The 15,651-nt window shown below is 37.8% G+C and overlaps 1 long non-coding RNA gene across 8 annotated transcripts in view; it reads left to right on the top strand.

The window, feature by feature from the left end:
* The window catches only part of LOC109459344 (uncharacterized), a 144,402-nt gene that overhangs the window by 100,739 nt on the left and 28,012 nt on the right, over positions 1-15,651 (top strand). For 7 of the 8 annotated variants that reach the window (XR_012491650.2, XR_012491647.2, XR_012491648.2 and 4 more), the window contains one exon: positions 3,189-3,280. This is a non-coding gene — a long non-coding RNA (uncharacterized LOC109459344). The remainder of the gene's footprint in view (positions 1-3,188; positions 3,281-15,651) is intronic. The other variant, XR_012491651.2, reaches the window with a different exon arrangement.

Here is a 15,651-nt window from a genome sequence, read left to right on the forward strand (position 1 = left end):
AACCCCTTCTTTCCCTATAAAAGAAAGTTTTTCTCCTTCGGTCTCTTGACTTGCATGTGATTTGACGTTAAACTGCGTGTCCTGAATTGCAATTCTCTGTTTTCTTGAATAAATCTATTTTGCTGAAGAAATATCTGGCTATTTGTTTAAGGTCAACATAAGAAAGAAGTAATGGATGAAAGTTCAGTGTCTGAAGTTTTACATTTTAATGATAGGTTAGCTGAATGACCAGAAAATGTATTTAAGGTATTGACACTAATCTGGAAGGGGATGAAATAAACGAGCTTTTAAACTAATGTTTAACCATATTGCATGATTACAAATATTTAACCAGGTGCATTTTGTGGAGAGTGCGGGAGAGTTCTATTCATTGGGCCTCTAAAGAGAAGACTATAGTTTACTATTTCTAAAATTACAAATGCATTTTAGTTTCTTTAGAGTGTGATATACCTTGCTCACTAAACAGCATTTCCTCTTAGTAGAGGTCCAATGCCCTAATTTGATCTTCTGGCAAATTAAATACAATTATGCAAACTACTAGGATTTGGGCATAATTTAATTAACATGGTACATCTGAAGAAGATAATAATTTCCCTGGTTAAAAACTAGATTTATTTCATGTTTGAGCTATGTTTTAGAAAACCATTGTACTATAGAAGCAAGATTTCATTATCTTATGTGTTCTATTTGCTCAGTTCCATAATGGACTTGTTTAGAAAAATAAAGCCAAAATTGGAATCTTCAAATAATAACACATTTTTTTCAGGAATTTAAAATTACGAAACAGGATTTTTCCATGAAACTAAGAAAAGGATTCAATTGGCAATGATTGTTTTTTACTAATAAATTGCAAATATAACACTATTATATTTTTTCTCTTTACATAGGTATAATCAATGTCAAATATGATTTAATGGAGATAATTCTATTCATTTTAACATAAAAATTTAGGAGTTAAAATTGACCTGGATCAAATGCATACCAATAAATTCCAATCACAAACTTTCTGAATGATATTTATAATCGTGAGGTCGAGTGAACTCTTTTTAAATATGTGAATCCCATTAGCATTAATCAGTACTACATGTATGCACTGAGCAGAAATCCAGATTTTTTTTTTTTAGAGCCCCTTTCCAAGGAAACTAAAGAAATTATTCTCTCATACAAAGAAAAGAGAAGCTTTTTTCTTTTTTCCTACAGAAGTGAATTTCACATGTAAGAGAAGTTTTGGCTTAATAGCATTGACCATTCGTCTTCTATACAAAGCAAATGTACATGCTGTACCAAGCCTGCACTGTGGAACTGTCATTTCCGAGTGTGTGAACATAGTCTTTGCTCATTTGTTCCTTAGCTTCTTGGGGAGACTGCCAACAAGCATGCCAGCTCTCAAGAAGATTTCCAGCCCACAAGGATCTGGACTTTTTTTCATAAGTAATATTAGTGTCATAAAGGCCCCTAAACAGCTGTTGGAGGGTAACAACTTTTAGAAAGCAGTAGCCTGTATTAGCTCTTTGTTTTATTTTAGCAGAGAAATGCTATAATAGTTTGGTGGATACAGAAAAAAGTTTCTATTAAGAATTCTAATGTATTTTTCCTAACCTGCTTGTAAGCATGTCGTGACAAGTATATTCCTGGGAAATAAAGTAGTGTGAGCGATATTTTGTTGTGAGCACATGTAAAGGTGCTAAATAATAAGCACAATTCTAAATGATGTTTCTAGCTGTTTTTATTATGCGTAGAACTTCCCCTCCTGGCCCCTGGGATGGGGAGAGAGACACAGAGTCACAGCAAGGCGATGGGAGTGAGGTGGTTAGTAATTCATATATACGTGTAGATTTTTTTAATCAAATATTAATAAAATGTAACCATTGAACACACAATGTGAAATATAGATGATGTATTACAGAATTGTACACTTGAAACCTATGTAAATTTATTAACCATTGTCACCCCAATAGACTTGAATTTTAAAAAAATGCAACCACTGTTATGTAAGAGGGGAGGGCCCTCAAACTTTTATACTAAAAACAAAAATAAATCGCTTCATATCTTGAATTTGCTTCAAAATATTCTGGCTGAATGAGCAGGACTATAGATTGGTCCTTCGTTGATAGTTGTCAAAGCTGGATGATGGATACATGGAGATTTAGTATAGTCTTCCCTTTAATTTTGTGTTTTTGAAATTTTCCCTTATAATAAGCTTAACAATTATTATATTCAAATAGGTTGGCAACCACAATTTTATATTAAATTTTCAAGTACATTTGCTTCAAAAAATTCTTCCATTTCTTGCCTGATACGCATAATGACTTGACCAGTAGGTTTTAGGTGTAGTCATATCGTAGAAGAATCAGGCAGACAAATGTAGTAGATGTTGGGCTGCTCAAGCAGTGAAGTTGTTAAAAGCAAAGATTAAAATGAATTACTAATGACTACAGAAGAGACACATTGTCAATCACTGATTTACTATAGGAGTATCCAGACCTACTTATTTTACGCTTAATCTAATCTTTATTTCACACCAAGAATTAAAAAGGGAAAACATAGCATCCATTAACCTATAATGGCTTATAGCATGTTTTGGTTGAGACAAATTAAAAATTCAAATGCATTTCTCATAGTTACTTGTTATGCCCTTTTTGCTCCCTCTCTTCTCTTTCCCTGTTCTCTGTGTTCCTCTAATGCTGTTCTATTTACCCTACGTTTGAAGATAATTACCTATTTCAAAATTTAAATGGCAAACACAAATTAAAATGCATCCTTTTGGTCTGTTATTCACAACCAATCCATCTTTGGCCACAGTTTTACTTTCTTTAGCCTTGGCAAGTGATTCAGAACTACATTTCCTTCTTTTCATTCTGATGCTGAGTGATTGTTTGGTGCTGATATGACATTGGCTTTTCCCATAATTTAGCTGAGAGTGTTTTACACTAGGGAGTTTCAATATGTTTAAATTGTAAAACTTCTTCCGAGCATTTTTATAACAGAACTCCATGTTCTAATCGATTCAGCAAAATTGTTTTTAATACTCTTCTCCTGGAATTTTTTCATTAAAAATCAGTTCCATTTTAACTTGGATGGTTTATTGCCACTTTGCCTCAAAGAGAGATTAAATCATGCAGAAAAATTGTCATTTCCTGTTTGATGTGCTGTTGTTCCTATGTACAATCTCCATCTTTTTTATTTAGGTAGATGCCATTCCATGGGGCTAAGTAACTTCCTGATTAGTCATTAGGAGAAACTACTGGAAAACTGTGGTATAATCCCATATGTCAGCCAGGTGAGTAATGACGGGGGTCAAGGATTATGTGATTGTGAGTATGTGTGTTCCTGTATAATATGCAAGAAAGTTATCATTTATCATAGTGCGGCTTATCACTACCAATCACACAAAAGTATGTGGTTATTTTACATCAGCTTCCCACAGTCACATTTCTTGCCTGATATGCATAATGACTTGGCCAGTAGGTTTTAGATGTAGTCGTGGAAGAATCAGGCAGACAACTGTAGGAGATGTTGGCTGAGACACAAATATTTCAGTAGGTTATGTTTGCTTTAGTAATGAATTGCTATGATTCTGTACTCTCAGCATATGATCTACTTCTGCAGAATTTTTAGAAATATCTGCATTTCTTATACAAATATTAGACATAGTAATGTATTTCTGTAGCATAGTGGTCTTTAAACTTTCCTGTTTACATACAGCCTAATAGAATTTTGAAAAAGCACGTGTCTCTCTGACACATTGTTACAGCTGAAAAATTTTATTTTAAGTGTAAATAGTTGCAGAGGATGCAATTTCTCTCACGTTGTATATATTCTACTTAAAAATAAAATTGCTATACCACTGTTTTAATAGTAACTAATGTGATATAAATATGATAGCAATTTAATACCTCAACCATCTATTTGAAAAATAATTGGTATGCTTTCTTTATAGATATTTTTATCATTTTTTCCCCTAAACTCATATTTCCATTCCACTTCACCCATGGAATTTTGTTCTAATATAATTTATGCTTATGCTTGAACATCTTTTGTTGATGACCTTATCATGTTTCACTTCAAGAAAAATAGTTTTTACGAATTGAAATTTTAAAAAATTTAAAATTTTCTATAATCATGAAGCCCAAACTGCTTTTGGAATCAGTCAGGCACCATCATAATTATTATTATTCTACAGTTGATCAAAAATTTTCTTACTATTTGACTTAAAAGTAAATGTGATTTTATAAGACCTATATCTCAATGAGATTAATATGAGGTGAATTAGGCTTATAATTTTTAAAAATTCTACTATTTTTGCTTTTCTTTGGGGGCTTTTGTTCTGTTTTACAATTAGTTTGTGTATCTCTTTTTGTTTTTTGACATTCAATATTATTTTATATTAATTTCAGGTGCACAGCAGAATGGTTAAACATTTATATAATTTAAGATGTGATCTCTGTGACTTGTCTAGTACCCACCTGGCACTATACATAGTTATTACAGTATTATTGACTATATTCCCTATGTTTTACATCCCCATGACTATTTTGTAACTACCAATTTGTACTTCTTAACCCCTTCACCTTTTTTACCCTGGCCCCAATCCCCCTCCCATCTATCACTCCAATAAATCTAGTACCTATATGATACCATATATACTTATACCATATATGATATTATCTGATACCATATATACTTACAATATTACTCACTATATTCCTTATGCTATATCCTACATCCCTATGACTACTGTGTAACAACCAATTTATATTTATTAATTCCTTCCCCCTTTCACCCAACTCCTCAACACCCCTTCATCTGGCAACAATCAAAATGTTCTCAGTATTGATGAGTTTGTTTCTGTTTTATTTGTTTACTTATTTTGTTCTTTAGATTCAACATATAAGCAAAATCACATGGCACCTGTCTGACATACTCCACTGAGCACAATAATAGCCAGGTTAATCCATGTTGCTGCAGATGGCAGAATACATTCCCTTCCATGGCTGAGCAATATTCCACTGTATGTACTTGTATTTACCACCTACTTTTTATCCATTCATCCATCGACAGACACTCAGGCTGCCTCCACATCTTGGCCTTTATAAACAATACTGCAATGAACGTATGAATGCACACATCCCCTCAAAGTAGAGTTTTGGGGTTCTTCAGATAAATACCCAGAAGTGGGATTACTAGGTCCTTCTTTGTCTCTTTTTATAGTCTTTGTTTTGAAGTCTATTTTGTTTGGTATAAGTATTACAACCCCAGCTTTTTTTTCTTTCCAGGAAATATCTTTTTCCATCCCTTTACTTTCAGTCTGTGTGTGTCTTTCAATCTGTGGTGAGTCTCTTGTAGGCAGCATATGTAAGGGTTTTGTTTTCATATCTATTCAGCTACTTTGTGTCTTTTGATTGGAGTATTTAATCCATTTACATTTAAAATAATTATTGATGGATATGAAGCTATTGCCATTTTATTATTCATATTTTAATGAATAATAACATATGAATGTTTTATTCTTAAAGCAGTCCCTCTAACATTTCTTGTAATACTGGTTTGGTGATGATGAACTCCTTTTACTTTTTCTTGGGTGAGACACTCTTTATCAGTCCTTCGATTCTAAATGATAACTTTGCTGGGTAGAGTAATCTTGGTTGCAGGTCATTGGTTTTCATCACTTTGAATATTTCCTGCCAATCCCTTCTGGCCTGTAGAGAGCCTATGGAGAAATCAGCTGACAGTCTTATGGGAACTCCCTTATAGGTAATTAACTGCTTTTCTCTTTCTGCTTTTAAGAGTCTCTTTTTGTCTTCAACCTTTGACATTTTAATTATGATTTGTCTCGGTGTGGACCTCTTTGGGTTCCTGTTGTTTGGGACTCTCTTCACTTCCTGGGTTTGTATGTTTATTTCCTCCACCAGGTTAGAGAAGTTTTCTGTCATTATTTCTTTAAATAGGTTTTCAATTCCTTGCTTTCTTCTCCTTCCAGTACCTTTATGATACAAATGTTGGTACACTTGATGTTGTTTCAGAGGCCCATTAACTCTCCTCATTTTTTGGATTCCTTTTCTTTTTACTGCTCTTATTGAGTATTTTCTGCTTATCTTCCTTATCTTCCAAATCACTGATTTGATCCTCTGCTTCATTTAATCTACTGTTAATTTCCTCGAATGTATTTTTTCATTTCAGTTATTACATTCATCATTTCTGACTGGTTGTTTTTTATATTTCTATCGCTATTTTTATGTTGCCTATCTCTTTGTTGAAGTTCTCCCTGAGGTCATTAAGCATCCTTATAGCCAATGTTTTGAATTATGCATCTGGTTGATTGATTGTCTCCATTTTGCTTAATTCTTTTTATGGAGTTTTGCCCTATTCTTTCATTTGGGACTTGTTTCTTTGTCTCCCATTTTGGCTGCCTCCCTGTGTTTGTTTCTATGTATTGGGTAGGGCTGTTATATTTCCCGATCTTAGTAGAGTGGCCTTATGTAGTAGGTGTCTTGTGGGGGCCCAGTGGCACAGTCTCCCTGGTCACCTGAACCAGATGCTCTAGATATATCCCTTGTGTGGATTGTGTGTGCCCCCCTGTTGTAGTTGAGTCTTGGTTGCTGTTTACACATCAATGGGAACGATTGATCCTCAGGCTGCTTGGTTGTGAGGACTGGCCATGACTACAGTGGAGGGACTGACCCTATGGAGCAGGATTTGCTTTAGCAGAGCTCTGGTGTCTGACAAATCTGCCCTTGGTGTCATTTTTGGAGGCAGCCAGGTGATGCTTTGGCTCAGACTGAAGCGTGCCATCAGGCATGCCAGCCCTGGGGCTTCCTTGGAGGGATCCTGCCATAAGCCAAGTTTTTCTACACCCTCTGCTTCACCCAAGGCCTCCTGGCAGGAGCCATAAAGCAATCCTCAGATGACTGTCACCCATACTGGGCTTTGAAGAAACTCAAGAGTCCAAGCCACAGACTGAGGCTGGCTGCTACTAGTGCTGGTCTTGGGGCTACTTAGCAAGAGTTATGGGACATGCCAATGCCAGATGCTGCTTTCTGGGGGTCTGTGAACCTTTGAGAGATTTTAGGAACGTTCACAGCATGAGCCAAGACATGCCATTTGTATGCAAAAGCTACTGGAAGCAGCTTGGATGTGCCCAAAAGTTGGGTTGGGCAGAGTCTGGAGGAATCACCAGGGTGGGGCAAACAATGTTAGCCAGTTGATGGAGACTCAGCTATGGTAACTGTCTGAATCTGCATACCTGGAGGGGGAGGGCTCAGCAAAGAAACAATAGCTTCTGCCAGCATTTCTCTCTGGGAGAAAGTTTCCCCTCCAGCCCTTACTCTGAAACCAGACAATTCAGTTCCTCCCCGTATGTCCCTGGTGACTTTCGAGTTGCTGTCCCAGTGTGGGAGCTCAGAGTGAGTGGATCTGTCAGCAATAAGTCAGTGCGCTGGCCCTGGGACTCTAGCCACCCTCCATCTCACTCAGCCACAATCTCCACTGGTTTTCACAGTCAGAAGTTATGGGAATTTCTCTCCCTGGCACTGGAACCCTGGGCTGGGGAACCTGGTGTGGGGCTGGGACCCCTGAGAACAGGGGTGGGGGAATCTGCACAGCCAAGATATCCCTCCTGCTTTTTAGCTGTCACCTGTGGTGTGGGACCAGCCTATTCCATGTCTCTGCCTGTCCTGCAGTCTCAAGGTGGCTGTCCTCAGTTGTAGAACTTCTGTTCATCTAGACTTCAGGCTATTCTCAATGATGGCTTTTCTGTAGTTAAGTTGTAACTGATTTGGTCTTGAGAGGAGGTGAGCACAGCAGTTACCCACTTCACCATTTGACTGGAAATTTCTAGTTTGTGTATCCCTTGATGAGTAGGTATTGCTTATTGCTGGATAACACAGGTTCAGCATCAACAAAATTTCTAGTGCATATTGTAAGCCTTTTTCATATGCCTAAATAGAAAGCCCTGGAAGGAGAACTTTCTGTGTTTTAGAATGAAAATTTACTTAAACCCTTTCCATTACTTTTGAGTCATATACCCCAAATCACTTTGCAATGTTTCATTAAAAAAGTAATTTGGAGACTTATCAGTGGACAACTTAATGAGCTTTCATAGATGGCCACTACTTCCCACTACCTTTGTTCTAGGACCTCTTAAGCGAGAAACTGAGATCTCCAAAAATTCACTGAGACCTACCTCGCAGATCCAATTGTCCTTTTAGCCTGAGCGCAGTTCTGATTACTGCTGCTTCTCTGCCTAGCCAGTCAACAGGTGGTCAGCAGGTAATATTCCCATAGGTTGGCTCCTCTAGCTGGGGAAGCAGGCTTGCATCCTGACAGAGCCACCACAGCTTCTGGGTGACTGTGTGAGTGTAGGCCAAGCCCCAGATGCTGCTTCTACAATGGAGTCACTTTCTTTTGTCCTATCATCATCTGTAAAATGTGGATACAATATATACTTCATAGGACTGAGTCAAGGCTCAGTAGATATGACAAGTATGAAGCTTCTTGGGAAACTTAAAAATGCTACACGAATATTAGTTGCTCCATGTTGAGGGTATTTGAACATCATCTGTCCCAACCCTTTTGGCCTCTTCACTAGATAAACTGAGTCTGCTTCACAGCATGATGCTAAGAAACATACAAAAATGTAGTCCACCTATTTGGACCAGCTGCTGCATCTTGTTCTCTGAACATTTCCCTTCCCAGCAAGAGTATCATTAACCACTTTAGGCCCCCCTTGCTTTGATGAACCTTTGGCCCTCAAGAGGTACTTGTCCAGCAGTCTCTCCTTTAGATTATACTCTTATTCCACACATGATATGGCGCTGGGCAAGAGGTGCTCCTGTCTTCTTCCTCGGTCTCTGTAGCCTGAGCGAATCCCAGGTAACCCTTCACTGGAGAAGGCAGATGAGGTAAATACGTACACAATCAAAGATGCAGTATAAAAGGGAATTTAAGTAAATTAGCCTGTTCAGTAAGTACACTAGATAAAATTAAGGCTCTAAAATAAGAAAGCTTATGGAGAAGTGACTAAAGGAATTTAACAACCAGTTGTGTGCAACTTTCTTTGGGTATTAATGGTTTTTGATTCAAGTAAAAATATCAGTTTAACAATATTTCCATGGTGAAGAAATAGACAAAGGATTAAATAATTCTTAACAGAGCCGTTCCTGTATCTTTTACTATTTTTTCTTTCTTATTTCAACATTTATTTTGATTAACTGGCCAGAATTTCACCTCAGATTGATGCTACATAGTAACTGTTGCAGTAAATTCAGTTGTGTGATATTTATTAGAAAATCCTTTCCAAACTCCAGGGTCAATCAGTTTGTACCTTGAAGATAGGATTTGATGCCATTTAATACTGGATATCTTGATGTGAAGGTTGGGAAAAGGTTACTGAGTCAGTTGACATTTACTGTGTACCCACTCAGAGTGAGACACTGTAGTATTTATTACCTATAAGACACTTAATAGATCTGAAGGATTACTTAAAAGTAAGACTTATTCACTGCAGAAAAAGTGAACCTATCCATCAGTGGAAGCAGCCCATAGCTTTTATCTGCTCACTACTCCAAGTTTAGTAAATCTAACCTTTGCTTTACTTGGGTCCGAGGGAGATGTGATATTCAGTCACTGATAAAGAATTGAGCTAGGAATAAAGGGAATAATATGTTAGGAGACTAGATGTAATTAAACATACATGTAGGTAGCTCCAAGTAACTAGTACTGTGCTAAGAATCTTATGGCTGCTCAATTAATATTTGTTGATGAGACCATTCAAACATGCTTGCTTTCCAAAATTCTTTTGCAAGCAGCATATTGAGACTATTCGGGCTCTTAAGTTCATCTCATGTTTTCTCTGCACAAAAGGAACTACATTCTGAGGTCTTTTGAGACTTTTTGAGGACTTGTAAAATCTTTTTTTTTAAATAGTGTTTAATGTTTTTGTTTGTTTGTTTGTTTGTTTTTGTTTTAATTTTATTGGGGAAGGGGAACAGGACTTTATATTGGGGAACAGTGTGCACTTCCAGGCCTTTTTTCCAAGTCAAGTTGTTGTCCCTTCAATCCCAGCCATGGAGGGTGCCGTTCAGCTTCAAGTTGTTGTCCTTCCAGTCTTAGTTGTGAAGGGCACAGCTCAGCTTCAGGTCCAGTTGCCATTGCTAGTTGCAGGGGACACAGCCCGCCATCCCTTGCGGGAGTTGAACCGGCAACGTTGTGATTGAGAGGACGCGCTCCAACCAACTGAGCCATCCTGGAGCTCAGCGGCAGCTCAGCTCAAGGTGCCAGTTCAATCTTAGTTGCAGGGGGCGCTGCCCACCATCCCTTGTGGGACTCGAGGGATTGAACCGGCAACCTTGTGGTTGAGAGCCCACTGGCCCATGTGGGAATCGAACCAGCAGCCTTCGGAGTTAGGAGCATGGAGCTCTAACCGCCTGAGCCACCAGGCCAGCCCTAAACTCATTTTTTTTTTATATTCCCCCTATAACTTAACTTTTTCAAAAATCTATAGATATTTTCCTTTGCTTTCTAAAAATATTTTTTATTGTGGTAAAATATACATCACCTTAAACTTAACCATTTTTAAATGTACAATTCAGTGGGATTAGGTACATTCACAATGTTGTGGGGGGTTTTCTAGCTGAATAGAATTACTAATGTACTCGTGACAGAGATGGATGAAGTATTAGCTAAGAAACAATTGTAGTCAGCTTAAAGGACGCTTCATAATCACAGAATACTTATTAGGAGACACAAATATATACACAGATGAATTGAATAGATTCCTGAATACCATCCCAAAGAGTCAGGAAAGCCCCGTAACTGTTGTGTAATGCACAGCGTCCTATCTTTATTGGAACAGCGTTGTCTTATGTCAGGCCAACAACAACTTGGCACTGATGCATAATTAATGAACTGGGAAATGGATTAATGAGAATTCTCTGTAATTAATGTTGCCCTAATATTTGGCATGAAAACAAACTTGCATTAATGAGTAGAGCGAGTGTTGTGTCTGTGTGTGTGTGATTGTGTGTGGGTGTTGTGTGTCTGTCTGTGGGAGTAGTTTGACATATTTCATTTGTAGCACTTTTTTTTCCTCTGCTCTTACCCTCCTTCCTCATTTCCACCCCCTCATCACTCCTTGTGTTGTTCTCAGGACTGTTTGCGAACAATACCCAAACATACAATTATGTTTTTGTATATGGATGTGGGGGACAGAGTCACAGATTAAGTGATTCCATTTTTAGATGGCTATCTGAGCATACGTGAATTAATCAATATTTCATAATCTAGGTGGGGAAAAACCTTTCTTTTTTAGAGCAAAGAGGACATGTGCTCTGTGTGTGCAGCTCAACTACCATTAATGTTAATTAAATCATGGGCAAAGCCACTTTCTCGAGTTGATAACATGCTCTAGTGTACATCATTGTCAATTATACATCATCTTGGAAAGCAGGAGAGTAAACCCCCCTGCTGAGCCAAAGGGCCTCGTGCAGGGATTACTGGCCAGGATTGAACCTGAACCTAAAATCTTAATTTTTTCTTTTCCTTCAAACTTATTCTAGTATTGTTAATTAAGCCAAATATTCCCCCAGGAAGTGAGCAAGTGAGTGTGTGTGTGTGTGTGTGTGTGTGTGTGTGTGTGTGTGTGTATGGGGTGGGGAGGAGGTAGAGATAAATGAACATTGCAGGCCAAGAGGAAGAATATTTTTGCACTCATATTTTGGGGCTACAAAAAATGTGTATAGCTAATTTTTCTAAGCTCTTGAATTTGCTGATATAAGAGATTCCATGTGTTGTGTAGTTCTGACAGGTTTAGTTCTGGGCATGAAATAGACAGAGCTGAAAGATTTACTTCTTACTTGGCTAAATATTTCTTTATCCAAGAGATATTTATTAACTCTATTATGTCCCAGATATTCAAGGCTACAAAGAGAATTAAGACTAAGTTTTTGCCATCAACGATCTTCCTGACTGGTGGGAGACATGCACGTATAAACAAGTATTTTAAAACATATGAGTAAGCAGTTGTTTGCTCCAGCTAGGGAGTGATGAATGGTGAGGCTGGAGAGCTAGAGAGGCCGTACTAAGCAAGCCTTGTGCTCCACGCTGTACTAGTCAGAATAAGAACTGCTATCACCAATGGTTTGAAATGTTAGAAGTGTTGTTCTTACTCCCAGGACAGTTTCGCACAAGGCTTCCCATCCGCTGGCTTTACCCAGGGCATTGAGTCTTCTGCCAGCTTCTTCCTCCTCTGTGAACAGACTGGAGAAGAGAGGGGAGAGTTAGGCCTGGGCCGCCTGGGGTCTTCATTTCTCCCCATGGTGATCGTATTTCCCAGTTTATACCCCAAATTCCCAATGCAACAGATAATAGTGTTCTTTTTCACTCTTAACAGTATCCTGATTTGGACAATAAATCATATGTTTACTCTAATTTCTTTCACACTCCATGAGCCAGGACTCAATCACATAGTCACACCTAACTCGGAGGGAGGCTGGGGAATCTATGTCATCCAGAAGAAAGGCAATGGATTCTGGTGAATGTAAGGCGCTCCCTGCCACATGTGTTAAGGAGCTTAAGCTTTATCTTTCATGTCTATTGCTTTTTAAACATTTCTATCTAAATACTGTGTTGTGTTTTTTTTTTTAAACCTAGTTTATCTTAAAAATTCACTTCAATTTTGCATCCTGCTCCATAATGTATTTGTAGTCAATGTAATAAAATAAAAACAATGTGCTCTCTTTCTTCAAAAATCTTCACAAATAAATAATGCTTCAGGAATATTTGTCATGGTTAGTTACTACTTTATTGACTGATGAAGTATTTGTATGAAATCCCCAACTTGGGGCACATACCAGTAAACAGTATTAGGTAGAAGACTGACCTGGCCAGATTTTCATTAAAAAACAACATTCTGACAGATGTGTAGAGTATAGATTCCAGGAGGCAGAGCCTGGATGATGGCAGGGAGACCAATTTAGATTGTTATAGTTATGAGGGTGACAGATAATAAAGGACTTGATCTAAGTTAGTAATAAGAGGTATGTTAGGAGAGTAAATCAGTAGGGCTAAGCCAAAAAAGAAATTACTGATGAATCTGACTATGTACAAATTAAATGCTTCAGCAAAAATGTCATAAAATTAAATGTAAAAAGCCAGGGACAAACTGGGGGAAAAAAAAACTTGTGACACATGAATGATATGAAACAGGGGAGGGCTGATATCCTTAATATACAAAGAGGTCTTATGAAGCAATAAAAAAGCACTCAGCTGGACAAATGGACATACCAATTTATCAAAGAATATAAATTGCATACAATAAAACCTCATCAAAGATAAAAATAAATAGGAAAAAACCCACAAGCGCAACTTTTCTTTATCAGATTGGTATAGAAGATGTCGTAATAGCACTTGTACATGTGTGTACACGGTGTTAATATCAGGATTGTCAACAACAGCACTGATGAAAGTAATACTTTCCTTCAATGGAAGGTTTGTTAAATAAATTATGACGTATCCTCTCAACGAAATATTATGTAACCATTAAGTATGATTATTTAAATCTATATTTATTGAAATAGAAAGATACCCATGATCTATTATTAAATGAAAAAAGGTTACCAAATGCCTTGCATCTCATGCCTCACTTCCCGTAACATTGTCTCTGTGTGTGTAGGAACGTGCATGTGTGTAGATAAAGATATCTATAAGGCTTTTCAACAAAAGAGTAAAACAGTGCTTTTTTCTGGATAGTACGGTTGGAGATGATCTTTAGTTTTTCTCTGCATTGTTTCTATATTGTTTTGAAAATTTAAAATGCATGTATTATTTATATAATTTTAAGTAAATAAAACTTTATTATTTGGTAGGGGAAAAACAGCAGGTGTTTTTTATCCCTGGGAGTGAAAAATGAGGAGGACTTGATCAGTTGTGTATGGAGGATGAAAAAGAAGGCTGGTCAAGGATAACTCCAGGCTCTCTCAGCTCTGTAGTCCTCCGGCTCTGGATGACAGGCAGCCCGCCCCCCAGCTGCCTGCCCTTTACCCCTATTGTCACTTTTTCCTGCTTTGTAACTTATCTCAGATTCTGCTGCTCCTAACTCTGTATGCTTGTCCCATTGTTAACACCTCTGCATCCTCTGCCTTATTTCAGATGCTCTCTCCATCTACCTTCCTTAACTGAATGGCAGAAGGTTAGAGAGCAGAGATGTCATTGGAAATGACTGGCCCACATATTCTTAAGTTGCTATGGGTTGTTTTGATGCCAGTATGTCCAAAGGGTCCCAGTCGGGCATCAGAGAAGATGGATGTGAGTCTACCAAGTTTATGGGAGGCCCACTCCTGGGTGGACCTGTCTCATGGTATTCAAAGCAATGATGAGGCCCACAGGTAGGGTAAGTATTCCCAGTAGTTGCCAAGTTCCGTGATGAGCAAAGAAGCATTCATTCTCACCTGGACCCACTGTTCAGAGCAGGAACCAGAGGTTGGGGAGTGGAAACAATGGTCAGTTCTGGTTAGCAATTTCATAGGAATTACCAAAACATTCTTTTACTGTATTGCAGCTTTGTCTTGGATATATATATAGCGAGGTTATTCAGACACAGCCTAAATGCTGTTTATGTACATGTAAATAGTAAGGATCAGAGCTCTTCACTGGTCAACAAACATGAAAAGTTAAAGTCAGAGATGTGTTTGTTGGCTTCTTGAATCTCATTCTCTAGGGCCGCCACTCCCCAGACACCATGTGCCTTTCTTGTCGTCACTGAGATCTTTGCATTTTGAGGCTGACTCATCCCAGTTTTCAAGGGCCAGGCCATGGCTTAGGACGTATTGAACTCGTGCCAAACGATTGTTTCACACTTATTGTTGTCTAAAAGACAACGTGTACTAGAAATGTGAAACAGGAAATGTTCATCTGACCTTTTTATGGTAGAAGTTTTCCACAGTCCATATGCTGATGTAATTATTTTAAGAATTATTTTTTAAGTGTTTGGTGCCAGATCTTTGAAACAATTGTCTGTACTATCATGGACATAGCATAGCTTATTTTCTCTCTTTTAGAAAAATAGAGCACTTATATGCCATAAGGTTTAATATTATTTTTTAATTAGGTTTTAAAGCGTTATTTTTATTTGCTCAGTTTGTATGCATGAAGCGTATGTATTTGAATGTCTTTCTTTTTTGTTCGTTTGTGTGATTGTTTGGAGTGTCCTTAATTTATTTTACACAGACATTTTTTTTCCTCCATCCTCAAAGTCTATGACATATACCCTATTCTCTTCTGTTCCAGTACTGTGCTTTGTACAGTTTCCTGTAAACAGCAGTAGGAGATTACAATATACACTGGCTGGTTGGTTCTGTGTCCTTGCAAGTACTTCCGGTGGACATTTCTCAGCATAACTAATCTCTTTTTAAATTTTGGTCCTGTTCTCATCAGCACCAATCTAGTGCTTTGTCATGAATTGAAGTGCTGTACTCTTTGAAGGGATAAGGATTAAATCTTAAACTGGGTCTAGGGATGAGGTGAGGAAAGGAAAAAAGCCCTTAAAAATTGGGATTTTTTTTTCTCCTGAGAAGTGAAAAGCAATGAACTGTACTCTATAAAAGAAAGGAAACGGTAATTACGAGCTTTTCCCCTACCACTGTACACTGCCTTCGG

The sequence above is a fragment of the Rhinolophus sinicus genome, chromosome 7, assembly GCF_057876585.1.
Source record: "Rhinolophus sinicus isolate RSI-liver-muscle chromosome 7, RSI-T2T, whole genome shotgun sequence".
NCBI classification, from domain to species: domain Eukaryota; kingdom Metazoa; phylum Chordata; class Mammalia; order Chiroptera; family Rhinolophidae; genus Rhinolophus; species Rhinolophus sinicus.